Source organism: Oncorhynchus nerka, linkage group LG2, assembly GCF_034236695.1.
Source record: "Oncorhynchus nerka isolate Pitt River linkage group LG2, Oner_Uvic_2.0, whole genome shotgun sequence".
In the NCBI taxonomy this organism is placed as follows: domain Eukaryota; kingdom Metazoa; phylum Chordata; class Actinopteri; order Salmoniformes; family Salmonidae; genus Oncorhynchus; species Oncorhynchus nerka.
This window is the reverse complement of record NC_088397.1, coordinates 6,228,095-6,245,674: the sequence shown is the minus strand read 5'-3', so window position 1 is coordinate 6,245,674 and position 17,580 is coordinate 6,228,095. Positions and strand designations below refer to the sequence as shown.

The 17,580-nt window shown below is 41.0% G+C and overlaps 1 protein-coding gene across 1 annotated transcript in view; it reads right to left on the bottom strand.

Annotated features, from left to right (window-relative positions):
- Positions 1-17,580, bottom strand: part of LOC115116980 (zinc finger protein OZF-like) — a 171,776-nt gene that overhangs the window by 141,279 nt on the left and 12,917 nt on the right. The window lies entirely within an intron of this gene.

The following is a 17,580-nucleotide window of genomic DNA, read 5'->3' as shown; positions in this document are numbered from 1 at the left end:
ATTGTCACAGAAACAAAAATATTCTATAAAAGTCTAGCATAAAATCTATCAAATATCATTTAAAACTGTTTAAATCAAGAACTAATTCACAGTTTGTCACAGAAACATCAAAATGTGTATGATTCATTCTATTAATGTCTAGTATACTTTTACAACCTTTGCTTTGAGTAGACATTCCAGTTTTGATTTGATAGAAATACATAAAATATCAAGTATTGCATTTAAAGATGAAGAAATCAATAACTAATTCAGTGATTGTCTCAGAAAAAAAGTGAGAATATGCATATAAAATAACTTTAAATAAATGTTAATTTCAAGTGCAATTCGTTCTATATGAAGTTAGATAATGTTTACATAAAGTTGTACAATGTTTACCATCTTAAATTGTATGTCAAATCAATGTTTACCATCTTAAATTGTATGTCAAATCAATGTTTACCATCTTAAATTGTATGTCAAATCAATGTTTACAATCTTAAATTGTATGTCAAATCAATGTTTACTATCTTAAATTGTATGTCAAATCAATGTTTACAATCTTAAATTGTATGTCAAATCAATGTTTACCATCTTAAATTGTATGTCAAATCAATGTTTACTATCTTAAATTGTATGTCAAATCAATGTTTACCATCTTAAATTGTATGTCAAATCAATGTTTACTATCTTAAATTGTATGTCAAATCAATGTTTACAATCTTAAATTGTATGTCAAATCAATGTTTACCATCTTAAACTATATGTCAAATCAATATTTTCATGTTTAGTGCAACAGGTCCACATTTTAAAGTAGTTACAAAGCACAACAGTCATTTATTTATACGTCTCTAATTTAACAGCAAAGCTGATATGGAGTGTGAGAACGAGGGCCTAGTATGTGAATGGTCTGTAGTGGAACGACAGGAAGAACAGAGATAATGATACTGGAAGCAGTGGCGCATGTGGTATAGAAACTCTAAAGAGGCCCCTGGTAGGGAGCTAGAGTAATAATATGTCACAGTGGAAAGTTGGGATGGTGTTTGAGGAGACCACAGGGCCTCATTTACACTCTGATGTAAGGTTAACCAAGGCCATAAAAAGAGGTGAAGTTAAACTGGGCTTCGCCCGTGTAAATGAGAACTTGTTCTCAACTAGCCTACCTGGTTTAAAGGTGAAATAAAAAATTGGAAATGGTAGATTGTTAATATATTGTGCTAGTCAGTTTAAGCAAGGGAAGATTCTTCAAATAGAAAAACTTAATGGGACGAAGTTCAGAAGCCATGACCCTGGAGCTGATGCTAAATTGAAGGGAGTAATAATCTCTGAGGTCCCAATATCTATGTCCATGGATGATATTGTTAAAGAACATGTGAAGGGAGACAGAGTGGTTGAAGCCTAAAGGTTGATCAGTAGGAAAGAGGGTTACAGAAGTGAAAGCTTACCAGTGCTGTTGAGGTGTTAGAAGGTTTTGATGGAGTTTACATGGTTGGTCCTGTAGTAAGAGGACCTACTGTCAGACTGATGGAGCTTCTATGGCTGGTCCCGTAGTAAGAGGACCTACTGTCAGAATGATGGAGCTTCCATGGCTGGTCCCGTAGTAAGAGGACCTACTGTCAGACTGATGGAGCTTCCATGGCTGGTCCCGTAGTAAGAGGACCTACTGTCAGACTGATGGAGCTTCCATGGCTGGTCCCGTAGTAAGAGGACCTACTGTCAGACTGATGGAGCTTCCATGGCTGGTCCCGTAGTAAGAGGACCTACTGTCAGACTGATGGAGCTTCCATGGCTGGTCCCGTAGTAAGAGGACCTACTGTCAGACTGATGGAGCTTCCATGGCTGGTCCCGTAGTAAGAGGACCTACTCTCAGACTGATGGAGCTTCCATGGCTCGTCCTGTAGTAAGAGGACCTACTGTCAGACTGATGAAGCTTCCATGGCTGGTCCTGTAGTAAGAGGACCTACCTTCAGAACTGGTCTTTCTACTAGTCCTGACATGGTTTGAGGCCTGTTCAGAAATCTTGCAGCCATAAATGCACTGTGACAAAGGATACTTTAATAGTGAATAATATGTACTTCATAGCTTTCATTAGTAAGCTTATCAACAACTTGGATTGTGTAAAGCAGAAATACCAGGTTTAAAGTTATCTTGTAAACTGCAGCAGAGTTGTTGGGGGTAACAGATGTTACTGTCGGTATGGTTTCTGATAAGCTGGATAACCTGGGGGTGGATTGTCTCAGCATGATATAAACCCCAATGTTTGCAAACACAGAAAGGGATATATTGATCAAGTTTATTGGGGGGTGTGGGAGGGTTTTGGGGGAAGGGGAGGGTGTGGTAGAAGTTAATAGGGATTTCTTGGTTTATTTTCTTAGTGCTGAATTAGACAGACATGCACCTTAAACGTTTGTTTGTGGACCTCCATGATACCATAGGAGGTCTGCATCAACGGACTTCAGTGCAGGTAGTGCCTCATCAGAGAGAGAGCATTTCAGTTGCTCTACAGTTTTGAAGCTGAATGTAATGATTATCAGTTCTTTACATGTGTACTAATATTCAGACACATTCAGTTGTTTCTATATTTATCTATAATTCAGGGTTTTCACACAGGGCTTAAAGTAAATAAATATTAGTGCTTGAAAAAGTCCTTGAATTTGACTTGCCACTGTACGAACCCTGTGAGGATTTCTGTCTATGCTCTATAACCCACTACTATATCACGCAAGATTGAATTGTTTGAACAGCAGTTGTGTGTGTGTGTGTGTGTGTGTGTGTGTGTGTGTGTGTGTGTGTGTGTGTGTGTGTGTGTGTGTGTGTGTGTGTGTGTGTGTCAAGGACCGAGCAACATGCTGAGACTGCTGCATGTTGCAAAACTGTAGATAACAGCCCGGCAGATGCTTTGTCCTTGTGTTTGTATGTGACAATATTGAGCACATGGTGTGACTTGCTGTATCTTACAAAGTTGTGGTTAATCAGGTATAGGGAGGGTTGGTCATCACGAGGAGGTTTAACTGAGATGGAAAAATACTGAACAACACAATAGCAGGAACTGAGCAACTGTTATAACTAGGGTGTGATACCTGAACAGTAAGAATCTATACATCGGAGGTTGGACTCCAAGAAACGCCAAGAGATTAGGACTAGTCTGAGCGCCTGCGATAGACCACGCTCAGCCTTTACTGTGATAGGCCAACAGATGGGTTGGAACTGTGTCTATCACAGTATAAGAACAACTGTTTACCTACATCCTGTCAGTTCTCTGTTTGCCCTGCGAGGTGGGACAAAGAGCCCGTATATATACGAAAATTCCATTTAGCATGTATTGCTTGAATTTAATTGAAGATAATTAACGACAGATTCTGACTTTTATTCTCCCTGATACCCGATTCGAAAAACGCAACTCTAACATGGTGACCCCGACGTGATCCGATTAAAGGACCCCGCTGGACATTGGTGTGCCAGCCGATTGGCCAATACTGTCGTCGGACGGTGTTTCTCACAAAAAGACCGGTCTACTAAAAAGGTAAGCAGATACCTATTGTAATAACTGAAATTCTGCATATTGGCATTATCCAAATGTATTTTGTGAGAATACCTGTCTGACGTAAGTAACCAAATTATAACACATTTACATTGATAAAAACAAGTCACTGGCGATACGCAGTGGTAAATGCAATGTTGACTGGCCAGATATTCTATGATATAACGAATGAATGTAATGTACTGGGTGAGATGCCAAGTGTGAATGTTTAAAGGGCGAGATGCCCTATTTTTAAAGAATGACTGAGGGTGGGAATTGATATAACAGTGAATGAAGTGTATTAAGTTTATATGGTGTAAATTGAAGCTTACTGGCGTGAATGAAGATTTGTGAGACTCAAATCGTGTGCATGAAATACGCTTGATATTCAGTTGGGGACTCATATCGGTATGAATGAGGTCGGGGACCTTCAGATGAGATGTCTGAGTTGTATTAATTTGAGCCTGCCAAGCTGAGTGTGGTACATTAGGTATTTCAGTTGGAGCTGGTACCGGGGAGAATGTTTAGAAAGTCACGGACTTGCAGATGAGATGTTTGCACAGAGTTATATCATTGAATATTGAGGGGGTGTGCATGACTATTGGAAAAAGTGTTAAACACTATTAACGTAAAATTATGTGTGTAGATGTATATTATGAGGTTTGAACTATACTAATATTGTAGAATTACATAATCAACATCTGAACATACGTTAAACATGAATTGAGCCACTGAGTAATAGATAAGATATACACTAGGTACGGAGACGAGGCGACGGGTGTGGTCGACGTAAAACGGGAGGGGTGTTCTAACCAAGTCAAGCGAATAAACGTATAGCAGATAACAAACCGACAACACCCCACCATGGAATGCTTAACTATTGAAAATGTATCGAAAACATTGAAATCCACCTTGAAAGTGAATGGTGGTAAAGAAGGCAAGGAATGGAAGCAGCGAGGTGAAACGATGTATAAAGAATGGATTGAGGAAGGCTATATCATCTCCCCCACCGGGTTCCCTGCAGAGGGCGAGCCGGGGCGCATCCTAGACTCGCTCAAACGGAAAGTGCATAAGACAAGCACCGAATGGAAGCAGGAGGGGAACCAAATAAAGGGCAGATAAGAGATGCAATGGAAAAGGCCAAGCTGAAGGAGAAAATTGGGTTGGGAATGCTGGAGAAGCTGCGGAAAATGTGCAGCGAGTCTACACCATCCACACCCAAGCCCAGCTCCACGGGGAGATTATATCCCCAACTACCCACAGCCCCTGAGCCCCCACCCTATGAAGGGTCGAAGTTGATGGCCCCAGTACTAGATGTAACCGCAACTGTCAACTATAACAAGAGACCAGAAGGGCATCACGACCAAGCTTGGGTCCCTTTGGCTCAAGACCGAGGGCCGGAAATTGATGCTCTACTAACAGCATCCCGCTCCCTGAGAGATGGGATAACGGAGCTGAGCAGAATACAGAGAGAGGAAAAAGGAGGGAGTGCACAAGCGAACAATACAGTATGGAGGGCAGCTATGGGAATGGATGCTCGGGAGGCGCAGAGATGGACAGAGAAAGTGTAAACGACAGGGGTCAGGTATGGACAGAAGACAGCCTGACCCAGAGAAAGTGTAAACGACAGGGGTCAGGTATGGACAGAAGACAGCCTGACCCAGAGAAAGAGAGAGAACGAAGGAGAGTATGGGAGGAGCTACAGCTGAGGCGCATGAAGCAACCTCTAGATAGTCTATGTTCCTCTTCCATTCTGAATGAGGAAGTGAGAAAGCAGCAAGGAGGAACAGGTGACAATGGGGGACACTTCATACAACATTATATAATTATTATGATGTGTTACAGATGTGGAGGAAATGGCCACTATACAAGGCCTAACAAGGGCCAGGGGATATTCTGGGCCTCCACGGGGACGCAGTAACTGGGCACCACGTGGGCGGGGAAATTGGGGCGGATATGGAGGTGGTCACCAGGCCCAGCCTCAACAGCCATACTACCAGCAGCAGCCATCTGGTCCCGGTATGCCTGCTGGGGCAACAACTTCCTAATCCAAGCTTGATCCCAAGTATGGCCTGGCTAGGCCAAGAAACCGGACCTCATCAATGAAGCTGCCCAGAGACCCCAGTTAAGGTAAATAACACCACCAACTACACATTTCAGCATAGTGAGGAACCGGTAGTTAAAATTGCATGATTGGGGGTAAATAGCAGAGTATGTTGATTGACACAGGGTGCACGTGGTCTTCTGTGCGACATTAACCGAAACTGATCATTAACTGATCATTGATAACAACCTTATCAAATTAGAAACGTTTTCAGAAATGTTGATGCTTACAATTATCCTCGTGTAGTTGTGTTGCCGTCATGGGGAACAAATGTCGGGTGAATGACTTGCTCTTTCTGCTTCTCCCAGTTTGGAGACATGACGGTTATAAATTGTAATCAATTCCATTGTGATATTGTAAACTAATGATTTGAAATTACAGGTCATTTTCAGTCATTCTGTCTATATCAGAACATCTAACAAGATATTAGATTTTTAAAATGTATTTTAAATCAATATATTTCATGATATTGTGTATGTAAAAAAAGATAATCAAACTTATACTATATGCAATATTGTATAGTTGTATTCGTGTATCTAATGCATTTCAATGAGTACAAGCTGATCAGCCTGACCTTCAACTATATTTGGATCAAAACAGACGGACAATTTTGGGCTAAATAAAGTCAATGATGGATGGACCTGATAGAGCCGAAATTCGCTGTCCGTGGACGTCGCCACTGATGCTATGGCAAAGCCACGGTGAAATTCCCCTTTAACCTGAAGTTTTGGGCTTTTTTCATTGCAGGATTCAATGCGGGGTGTGTCTGGTTTTGGGGAGGGAAATATGGCGAAGCGGAAGTGCTGTTCAAGTCTGATATCTCCCAGTTGAGTAAAGTTGGTCAGAAGGAATGGAAGACGGAGACAACGAAAAATGGAGCAAACAGACCAAAAGTTGTAAACGAACATTGGTTTCTTTTGGAGCGCGATTCATAAAAAAATATATATTTTGGGGTGATCATTTGAGGTCAGGGAGATGGTAAAGGAGGCATGAGGAAAGGTAGAGTCAGTCAGAGTGACCAGTAATGGTTTTGTTTTGATTATCATGAGTCTCAGAAGAGTAGGAGAGAGCATTGTTTTTCGGAGCAGGGCACCGATAAAATGTGTTATATCTGGAGTTTCGTTGAAAGAGTGAAGAGTGTCTGCCTACTCATGTGATGCTGCAATTTGTAAGATACGCGAATAAACCACTGCAGTTATGAAATTGATAAAATAATGGTCATATTTCAAGTGTGTCGACTGAATATTTTTGGTATTTATTAGGATCTCCATTAGCCGCTGCAAATGTATCAGAATTGTTCACTTCTCTCATTGACTTGTCAAACCCAGGCTTGGTCCGCTTCACAAGCGTTCTCTGAAGTCTCGCGTTGTTACGTCTCTGGGTTTAGAAACTGGTAGTGGGGGAACAGGATGTTCCACGCAGGCGCACATCATTCTTCAGAATAAAGGATACGTCAGAATTGTGCAGCCGAGACGACAACTTCTGTGTCGCTTTCAAATGTATTACTACTGGTATGTAATAGCACGTTATAATATCGAAAGAACATGTAATAACATGCTAGGTAACAAATACGTCAAGTTATTATCACGTTTGATAAACGTTTTATGTGCTATTTTTATGTCAAAACGCGTGAGTGAACGTGATCACTTTTTTTTTTACAAATCACATAGTGACTTTGGGTTAGTCTGAGTGGATGTATATAATTTTGTCAAGGTCATTTCATTAAGGATACATTTATTTGAGATTTCTGGGTTCGTTTTACATGTCGTTTTTGGTTTTGTGTAAAATTCACGAAATGGTAAAATGGCGGTTCCTCCTCGGTCTGCATCAACGCACTTCAGTGCAGCAGAGATGGACCATTTTACGGTTGCACTACTGTTTTGGAGCTGAATGTAATGATTATCAGTTTTCTACATGTGTACTAATATTCAGACATATTCAGTTGTATCTGTCTATCTATAAATGGTGTGAACGGGAAATACTATTGGTTTTTGATATGAATAATACAGTGAAGACAATGTTATTCAGGAAAATAGTACATAGTACAAAGTGCTGCCTACAACATACTGCAACCTTGTACTAAATGGTTTTTGAGTCATTTATGTGAATTCAGGAAATCTACTATAGATTAAGTTAATTTAAGTTGTGTAGCCTAATTTCAAGTGTATACATTGTCTAATGTGAATTAATTAATGTTTTGTCAATGCTTAGCTTCCAGATCTATTGAAATGAGATCAGTGCTAGACTTGGACAGGAGCTCACCGGAGCTGAGTACCAGCACCTCAAATTTCTACTGTTTGAGCTCATGTTCCTCTTATAGAATATTAGCTCAACAGTATTGTGTAGCTCCTGCACTTAAAATAAACCATGTTTTTAGAGAATAAAGTTCTTGACAGTTCTGGCACTAACTTTTGTGTCCGTTTCTCTTTATTACTACTGGCTGACTCAGATTAAATCTGAGGCCGGTAACATCAACAGTGAGGACAAACCCAACCTGCCTCTCTCCTTCCACACTGAGTCCAAACCTACAGTCACTGGGTCCATATTGTGACAGTGGAGCCCAGTTTGCACTGCAGGATCCAGAGATGGCATCAGTGAAGCTGGAAGACTGCAGTCAAACACTGGAGCTGAATGTCAACATTAAAGATGAAGAAGAGGAGGAGGAGATTGGAATATCTGTTTCTCATGGTAAGAGCAGGTTCTGTCTAACTAAGTTGGTGTTTTTCATTCCAACTTCCCAATGTGCAGGAAAAGTTGCTGTAGAACTGTTTAATTTTATTTCACCTCTATTTAACCAGATAGTCCAGGTGAGAACAAGTTCTCATTTACAACTGCGACCTGGCCAAGATAAAGCAAAGCAGTGCGACACAAACACAGAGTTACACATGGGATAAACAAACGTACAGTCAATAACACAATAGAAACATATATATGCAGTGTGTGAAAATGTAGTAAGATTAGGGAGGTAAGGAAATAAATAGGCCGTAGTGGTGAAATATTTACAATTTAGTATTAACACTAGAGGGATGGATGTGCAAGTAGAGATACTGGGGTGCAAAAGAGCAAAAATAAATAACAATATGGGGATGAGGTAGTTGCGTGGGCTATTTACAGATGGGCTGTGTACAGGTGCAGTGATCGGTAAGCTGCTCTGACAGCTGATGCTTAAAGTTAGTCAGGGAGATATGTCTCCAGCTTCAGTGATTTTTGCGATTTGTTCCAGTCATTGGCAGCAGAGAACTGGAAGAACATGTGACCAAATGAGGACTTGGCTTTGGGGATGACCAGTGAAATATACCTGCTGGATCGCTTGCTACGGGTGGGTGTTGCTATGGTGACCAGTGAGCTGAGATAAGGCGGGGCTTTACCTAGCAAAGATGTATTGATGACCTGGAGCCAGTGGGTTTTGTGAGCAATATGAAGCAAGGGCCCAGCCAACAAACAGGCCGCAGTGGTGGGTAGTATATGGGGCTTTGGTGACAAAACAGACGAGACTGTGATAGACTACATCCAATTTGCTGAGTAGAGTGTTGGAGGCTATTTTGTAAATTACATCGCCGAAGTCAAGGATCGGTAGGATAGTCAGTTTTACGAGGGTATGTTCGGCAGCATGAATGAAGGAGGCTTTGTTGCGAAACAGGAAGCCGATTCTAGATTTAATTTTGGTTTGGAGATGCTTAATGTGAGTCTGGAAGGAGAGTTTACAGTCTAACCAGACACCTAGGTATTTGTAGGTATAGAGTGGTGATTCTAGTCGGGCGGGCGGGTGCGGTCAGCGATCGGTTGAAGAGCATGCATTTAGTTTTACTAGCATTTAAGAGCAGTTGGAGGCCTTGGAAGGAGTGTTGTATGGCATTGAAGCTTGTCTGGAGGTTTGTTAACACAGTGTCCAAGGAAGGGCCAGAAGTATACAGAATGGTGTTGTCTGCGTAGAGGTGGATTAGAGAATCACCAGCAGCAAGAGCTACATCATTGATATATACAGAGAAAAGAGTCGGCCTGAGAATTGAACCCTGTGGCACCCTCAGAGACTGCCAGAGGTCCAGACAACAGGCCCTCCAATTTGACATTGAAAGCCTTGGCCAGATCGATGAAGATGGCTGCACAGTACTGTCTGTTATCGATGGTGGTTATGATATCGTTCAGGACTTTGAGCGTGGCTGAGGTGCACCCATGACCAACTCGGAAACCAGATTGCATAGCAGAGAAGGTAACTTGGCTTTCGAAGACTTTAGAAAGGCAGGGCAGGATTTCATGATGAACTGTTTCAATGAGAAGGTAGATGTTATTTCATGCTACTGAGACTTGGTGGTTTGACACCAGTATTGTCAGCATTTGTTTTATTCACTGGGCTACCTGGAGTGATCAGAGAGGAGACTAAAGAAGTGAAGTAGACAAACTGCCAGTGTTTTAAAGTTCTATGAAGTGAGTCTGTGTAGTTTCTAACCCTTGTGATAGTGAGTGGAGGATGATATAGATCATCATTTTCATGACTTATGAGATACTTTTTGAATAGTTTTATTCCCCTTTTGTATTGCACAGCCTGCTGATATGAATACATACAGTACCAGACTACTCATATGTATGCATACAGTGCATTCGGAAAGTATTCAGACCCCTTGAATTTTTCCACATTTTGTTACGTTACAGCCTTATTCTAAAATGGATTAAATTAAAAACGTTCCTCATCAATCTACCCACAATACCCCATAATGACAAAGCAATCGCATGGTTTTAGAAATGTTTAAACATTTATGAAAAAAACTTAAAACAAATGCCTTATTTACATAAGTATTCAGACCCTTTGCTATGAGACTCGACATTCAGCATCTTGTTTCCATTGATCATCCTTGAGATATTTCTTCAACTTGATTGTTGTCAACCTGTGGTAAATTCAATTGATTGGACATGATTTGGAAATGCACACACCTGACTATATAAGGTTCCACATTTGACAGTGCGTTTCAGAGCAAAAAACCAAGCCATGAGGTCGAAGGAATTGTCCGTAGATCTCCACGAAAGGAAAAATTCACAAGCTGGTTAAATGGCGGCACCCGCTCGGTCTGCGTCAATGGACTTCAGTGCAGACAGTGTGGATGCAGCAGAGAGACAATTTTACGGTTGCACTACTGTTTTGAAACCAAATGTAATGATTGTGTTTTCAACATGTGTAATAATATTGACACATTCAGTTTGTGTTCATCTATAAACGTTACTATGGTATGAACAGGAAATACAATCGTTTTTTGAAGTAAAACAGTGAATAAAGGTTATTAACGAAAATATCACAGTGTTGCCTAAAACAAACAGTAACCTTGTACTAAATGGTTTTTGAGTAATTTATGCATTTATCTACTACAGGTTAAGTTTTAGCTCAAAGGTATTGTGGAGCTCCTGCACCTACAGTGGGGAGAACAAGTATTTGATACACTGCCAATTTGCAGGCTTTCCTACTTACAAAGCATGTAAAGGTCTGTAATTTTTATCATAGGTACACTTCAACTGTGAGAGACGGAATCTAAAACGAAAATCCTATTGTATGATTTTTAAGTAATTATTTTGCATTTTATTGCATGACATAAAATTTGATCACCTACCATCCAGTAAAAATCAAACAGACTCCAACCTCTCCACAATGGCCAAGACCAGAGAGCTGTGTAAGGACATCAGGGATCAAATTGTAGACCTGCACAGGGCTGGGATGGGCTACAGGAAAATAGGCAAGCAGCTTGGTGAGAAGGCAACAACTGTTGGCGCAATTATTAGAAAATGGAAGAAGTTCAAGATGACGGTCAATCACCCTCGGTCTGGGGCTCCATGCAAAATCTCACCTCGTGGTGCATCAATGATCATGAGGAAGGTGAGGGATCAGCCCAGAACTACACGGCAGGACCTGGTCAATGACCTGAAGAGAGCTGGGACCACAGTCTCAAAGAAAACCATTAGTAACACACTACGCCGTCATGGATTAAAATCCTGCAGCGCACGCACGGTCCCCCTGCTCAAGCCAGCGCATCTCCAGGCCCATCTGAAGTTTGCCAATGACCATCTGGATGATCCAGAGGAGGAATGGGAGACGGTCATGTGGTCTGATGAGACAAAAATAGAGCTCTTTGGTCTAAACTCCACTCGCCGTGTTTGGAGGAAGAAGAAGGACGAGTACAACCCCAAGGACACCATCCCAACCGTGAAGCATGGAGGTGGAAACATCATTCTTTGGGGATACTTTTCTGCAAAGGGGACAGGACGACTGCACCGTATTGAGGGGAGGATGGATGGGGCCATGTATCGCGAGATCTTGGCCAACAACCTCCTTCCCTCAGTAAGAGCATTGAAGATGGGTCGTGGCTGGGTCTTCCAGCATGACAACGACCCGAAACACACTAAGGAGCAACTAAGGAGAGGCTCCGTAAGAAGCATCTCAAGGTCCTGGAGTGGCCTAGCCAGTCTCCAGACCTGAACCCAACAGACAATATTTGGAGGGAGCTGAAAGTCCTTATTGCCCAGTGACAGCCCCGAAACCTGAAGGATCTGGAGAAGGTCTGTATGGAGGAGTGGGCCAAAATCCCTGCTGCAGTGTGTGCAAACCTGGTCAAGAACTACAGGAAACGTATGATCTCTGTAATTGCAAGCAAATGTTTCTGTACCAAATATTAAGTTCTGCTTTTCTGATGTATCAAATACTTATGTCATGCAATAAAATGCAAATGAATTACTTAAAAATCATACAATGTGATTTTCAGGATTTTTGTTTTAGATTCAGTCTCTCACAGTTGAAGTGTACCTATGATTTAAAAAATTACAGACCTCTACATGCTTTGTAAGTCGGAAAACCTGCAAAATCGGCAGTGTATCAAATACTTGTTCTCCCACTGTAAATACAAACAGTACCGGCACCCAAAATGAGTATCGGCAACTATTTCAGTCCAAGTGAATTGAATTAGATAATTGAACAAGGAAAAAATAGAATATATTTAATAGAGAATAAAGAAAGTGTCAGTTCTGTCAAAAAATAACTTTTTTGTCTGCTTCTCTTATACTACTTGCTGACTCAGGTATGAGGCCAGTAACATCAACAGTGAGGACAAACCCAGCCTGCTTCTCTCCTTCCACAGTGAGTCCAAACCTACAGTCACTGGGTCCTGATTGTGACAGTGGAGCCCAGTTTGTACTGCAGGATCCAGAGATGGCATCAGTGAAGCTGGAAGACTGCAGTCAAACACTGGAGTTGAATGTCAATATTAAAGATGAAGAGGAGGAGGAGGAGATTGGGAAATCTGTTTCTCATGGTAAGACCAGGTTCTATCTACATTTGTTGTTCATTTCAACTTCCCACTGTGCATGAAAAGTTGTAGTAGAACTGTTTCATGATGAACTGTTTCAATGAGAATGTAGATGTTATTTCATGCTACTGAGACTTGCATACCAGTATTGCCAGCATGTGTTTAATTCACTGGGCTGTCTGGAGTGATCAGAGAGTAGAATAAAGAAGTGAAGTAGACAAACTGCCAGTGTTTTAAAGTTCTATGAAATTAGTATTTAAAAAACAAAATAAAAATATTTGACCTTTTATCTAGGCAAGTCAGTTAAGAACAAATTATTATTTACATTGACGGCATACCTCCCGGGCCAAACCCGGACGATGCTGGTCCAATTGATCGTCACCCTATGGGACTCCTAATCACGGTCGGATGTGATACAGCCTGGTTACTAACCCTTGTGATGATGAGGGGAGGAGAATTTTCACGACTTTTACCCACTTTTAGAATAGTTTTATTCCTCTTTTGTATTGTACAGCCTACTGATATGAATACATACAGTACCAGCCTACTGATATGAATACATACAGTACCAGCCTACTGATATGAATACGTACAGTACCAGCCTACTGATATGAATACGTACAGTACCAGCCTACTGATATGAATACGTACAGTACCAGCCTACTGATATGAATACGTACAGTACCAGCCTACTGATATGAATACGTACAGTACCAGCCTACTGATATGAATACGTACAGTACCAGCCTACTGATATGAATACGTACAGTACCAGCCTACTGATATGAATACATACAGTACCAGCCTACTGATATGAATACATACAGTACCAGCCTACTGATATGAATACATACAGTACCAGCCTACTGATATGAATACATACAGTACCAGCCTACTGATATGAATACATACAGTACCAGCCTACTGATATGAATACCAGTACCAGCCTACTGATATGAATACATACAGTACCAGCCTACTGATATGAATACATACAGTACCAGCCTACTGATATGAATACATACAGTACCAGCCTACTGATATGAATACATACAGTACCAGCCTACTGATATGAATACATACAGTACCAGCCTACTGATATGAATACATATGTACCAGCCTACTGATATGAATACATATGTTACCAGCCTACTGATATGAATACATATGTTACCAGCCTACTGATATGAATACATATGTTACCAGCCTACTGATATGAATACATATGTTACCAGCCTACTGATGAATACATACAGTTACCAGCCTACTGATATGAATACATATGTTACCAGCCTACTGATATGAATACATATGTTACCAGCCTACTGAATACATATGAAGCCTACTGATACATATGTTACCAGCCTACTGATATGAATACATATGTTACCAGCCTACTGATATGAATACATATGTTACCAGCCTACTGATATGAATACATATGTTACCAGCCTACTGATATGAATACATATGTTACCAGCCTACTGATATGAATACATATGTTACCAGCCTACTGATATGAATACATATGTTACCAGCCTACTGATATGAATACATATGTCACCCGGTACGGCCAGAAGAGGACTGGCCACCCGTTTGAGCCTGGTTCCTCTCTGTTTCCTCCTTGGTTCCTTCTTGCTGTGGAGTTTTTTGTGGCCACTTTGCTGCTACAATTGCATTGCTTGCTCTTTGTGGTTTTAGGCTGGGTTTCTGTAGAACACTTTGTGACAACTGCTGATGTAAAAAGGGATTCATAAAATACATTTGATTGACATGTATATCACACCAACTGACTGGTTCTTCTGATGTTCTTCACACAGGATACCATGTTGAGACATTATCTACATCCAGAGAGAAACAGCAGAGAGCTAAGAGGTCTCACCACTGCCCACATTGTGAGGAAATATTCCCATTTCTATCAAAGCTAAAAATACACCAAAAAATACACAGAGGAGAGAAACTGTTCTCCTGCTCTGACTGTGTAAAATGCTTCACAACATCAGATAGACTAAAAGTTCATCAGAGAACACACACAGGAGAAAAGTCTTACTTCTGCTCTGACTGTGTGGCGAGTTTCTCTCTACTGTGCAACTTAAAACGTCATGAACGTATACACACAGAAGAGAAGCTTTACTCCTGCTCTGACTGTGCGGCGAGTTTCTCTCTACAGTGCCACTTAAAACGACATGAAAGTATACACACAGGGGTGAAGCCTTACTCCTGCTCTGACTGTGCGGCGAGTTTCTCTCTACTGTGCAACTTAAAACGACATGAACGAATACACACAGGAGAAAAGCCTCATCACTGCACTGACTGTGAGAAGAGATTCTACAGATTGGGCCATTTAAAAAGACACCAATGTGTACATAAAGGAGAGAAGTTTTCTCAGACCAGCTAAGATTAGACACTTAATTCTCATCTCATAAAATAATTGGCAACGTTGAATTGGATCAAATTAAGAAAGTGTAGAACTCTATTGTAATCCTATAGTTTCTCACTGTGAGAGAACAATGCAGAGGAAAGGGAGTGTTAGAATGTTAGCCTCTCTTTACTGATCAGTGTGCACCTTGTCAGTTTTGGTGTGTTTTGTTAGCTTCTACTGTAAAGATATTGAGATGACCTTGAATTTGCTTTTAGGGTTGAATATCCTCTGTGAGGCGTCTCACAGTGGAGTCTGATGGGTGACTGGGTGGTACTGCTTCCCTCTGCAGGTTTCTGTGGGAATGAGCTAGTAGACACATCCTACACTGAGTGTACAAAACATTAAGGACACCTGCTCTTTCCATGACCAGCTGAACCCAGGTGAAAGTTATGATCCTTAATGATTTAGTTGTTGTGTATTTGTTATGGATCTCCATTAGCTTTCAACAAACAAACAAAACTGCTGTTGCAGTGGGCGAAGGAATGAAAACACTGGACAATTGGAAACATACTGCCTGGTCTGATGAATCCCTGTTCCTGCTGTTTCATGCTGATGTGAGGACTGGGGTATGGAGGAAACCACGAGTACATACATCCAGTGGTGGAAAAAGTACCTAACTGTCAGACTGAGTGAAAGTAATGAAACCTTAATAGAAAATTACTCCAGTAAAAGTGAGTCACCCAGTAAAATACTACTTGAGTAAAAGTATTTGTTTGTAAATATACTTAAGTATCAAAAGTAAAAGTATTAATCATTTCAAATTCCTTACATTAAGCAAACCAGATGGAACAATTGTCTTGTTTTTAAAAAAATATTACAGACAGCCAGGGAGCAGACTCCAACACTCAGACATCATTTACAAACGAAGCATTTGTGTTTAGTGAGTCCGCCAGATCAGAGGCAGTAGGGATGACCTGGGATGTTTTCTTGATAAGTGTGTGAATTGGACCATTTTCTGTCATGCTAATCATTAAAAAAATGTAACGAGTACTTTTGGGTGTCAGGGACAATGTATGGAGTAAAAATAAAATGATTTTCTTTAGGAATGTAGTGAAATAAAAGTTGTCAACAATATAAATAGTAAAGTACAGATACCCCCCAAAAACTTCTAAATTAGTTTAAATAATTTTTACTTAAGTACTTTACACCACTGCATGCATCCATGCCATGTGTCAGCAATGCAGGGTGGTGGTGTGATGGTTGGGGTGTGTTTTCAGGGCACACATTGGGCCTCTTGATAAAAGATGTGCAATGTTTGAATGCCACAGGATATCTAAACATCATTGCCAATCAGGTGCCTCCCTTCATGGCAGCAGTGTATCCATCTGCAAATAGATTTTTTTCAGCAGGATTATGCCAGAAGGCTTGTCCAGGAATGGTTCCAAGAACATGACAGTGAATTCAGTTTACTGCAGTGGCTTGACGAGTCACCAGATCTCAATCCAATTGTTCATCTGTGGGAGGAGATGGAAGGAGCTATTCGGAGTAGAGATCCACTCCCAGCCAACTTGACACAATTGTGGGAAGCATTGGAGTCAACATGGGCCAGCATCCCTGTGGAACACCTTCAATACCTTGTAGAGTCTATGCCCCGATGAATTGAGGCTGTTCTGAGGACACGGGGGAACTCAATATTAGGAATGTGTTCCTAATGTTTGTGCACTCAGTGTATGGGGCCTGTTGCACAAAAGTAGAATTAAGACATCCGGGATAAATGACTCAGCTGAGCTCAATGAAGCCAAAACATGTGCGTCCAGGCTTAATTGGTTGCACAAAGACCAAGCCAGGATGAGCAGACACGGATTCATTAAGCCAGGTGAAACCAATCCTGGATAGGTGCGCGCTCACGGCTCACTCAAATAGACCCCGCCACAGATAACAGATTAACTGATTTACCATGGCAACTAGAGCCGCGTACTTTTCCCCGTCGGAAGCACAAATCCTCATGGAGGCATACGAGGAGGTAAAATATATAATTAAGAAGAAAGGCAACACCGCCACAGTGATAAAGCAAAGAGAAAAAGCGTGGCAAAGTATTGCAGACCGCCTGAATGCGTAAGTAGTGCACAATTACACACTCACCGCTCCGCTGAAACATCACAATTACAATTCAAATATTTAATTCACATCTCCAAAAATGCAGTTGTACTGTAATTATGAAACGGTTAAATTTTTAATTGAAATGCACTGCAGATATGAGTGAAATTGTGTAAAGTAACTCCATCACACTGTATAAAGCTATGATAAATTTTTTGATATTTTTACTGAAAACAAG